Below are 1,617 nucleotides of genomic sequence, written 5' to 3'. Positions count from 1 at the left end.
GCAGGCAAAGCTAAAAAAATAAAATAAAATAAAATAAAATAAAAAAGGGGACTCTATCCTCCGCACCCTTTTGCTGAGGAATCTAAGGAGAGAGAGAGAGAGAGAGAGAGAGAGAGAGAGAGAGAGAGAGAGAGAGAGAAAGTTATCTGTTGTCCTCATCCCCCCCGACCCAACCGGACAAACAACTTCCCGGAGGGTTTTCGGGGCGTGTGGACTTTCCGAACGGTGTCCCAAAGTTTCTGGGGGAAGTGGGCAAGTGGGACTGGAGGTGTTGAAGGAATAAATAATCGGTCCACAAATAAACAAACGATCGGTGGTGTTCCTAGAGGGAAGGGGCAAGCCTTGAAAGTCGGCGAGGGGCCTCCGCAGTGTCAAGGCTGGAAAGGCTCAGCCGGGGAAGGGTCGGCACTTGCTTGTCGGAGAACCCTGGCCCTCAGTTTCCTCACCCAAACTCAGCAAAACAAAACAACAAAGACTGAAAAAAACAAGTGAACTTGCAGGGTCCCGGGGATGCGGGGTGAGCCGCGGAGGTGGGAGCCGGGCGCAGGGCGAGCGAAGCCGGCGGGTCCAGGCCCAGGCGCACGGACTCGGTGTGTATCCTCGGGTGTCCCAGCGGAAAGCAGGCCCGGGGCTCCCCACTCGGCTCAGGGACCAGGGCTCGGCCTGCACCCGGGGGCTGGCCACGTTGCTGGGGCCTTTGAGGAGCGCGTGAGCCGGCTCGCCAAAGCGAGTTCATGACCCAGAGAAGGAAGAGCCGCTGCGGGTGGGTGGCACGGGTGGGTTGCCCGGGTTTAGGCGGGACGGGAGAAGGGACCTGGGGCGGTGGGTTCGCACGCTGCCCTGGGGCCCACGAAGCTGGCCGGAGGGTCGCTGGCCCAGCTCTGGGCACCTCAGTTTCTCCGGAGGTGGCTGCCTTCCCGGGCTCAGCTCTCCCAGCCCGACCCAGGGGTAGGGGCGAGGGAATCCGAATTCTACCCCGGCCCCTTTGTGGGTTATTCTCCGCCGCCCCCCACCTCCAGGCGCCCTGCGGATGCGTTCAGGAGGCCTGCTCGCTCCTGGACCGATTACAACGGGGTCCCGATAATTAGGAAATCTAATTATTCGCCTCACCACTCATTAATAAGAAAAGCCTTTAGGACTCACTCGGCTACTTACACGGTCTTAGGGGAAGACCGCCTTCAGCAACTCGATTTTATATTTCAAACCAAACGTCTTTTTTTATTTTGCAAAGAAACAGGATTCTATGTTTTGTTCTAGACACGTGGTCTCATTAGCCAAAATGTAATAATAAAATAAATTTTAATAAGATGTAGCTTAGTTTTAAAAGTCTTCAACTTAAGATTGTGTTGCGGGGGGGGGGGAACCTGGCGGCGAGCGCTTGGGTCTTAGAGCCGACGGATTCCGGAGCCTCTCGCCCTGATTGGGCCGTCCTCCGCACAGCTGCCACATGATTGGTCCAAAGTTCCGGGAGGGGGCGTGGCCCGAGGAAAGTAAAAACTCGCTTTCGGCAAGACGACTTTTGAAACTTTTCCCAATCCCTAAAAGGGACTTCACTGCGTTTTCCGGGCTCAGCCGGGCAGCCACTCCGGACCCCGGCTCCGACCTGCTGGCGGGGCT

This window comes from Nannospalax galili, unplaced genomic scaffold (assembly GCF_000622305.1).
Source record: "Nannospalax galili isolate Female #2095 unplaced genomic scaffold, S.galili_v1.0 scaffold459, whole genome shotgun sequence".
NCBI classification, from domain to species: domain Eukaryota; kingdom Metazoa; phylum Chordata; class Mammalia; order Rodentia; family Spalacidae; genus Nannospalax; species Nannospalax galili.
Note: the sequence above shows the minus strand (reverse complement) of the source record.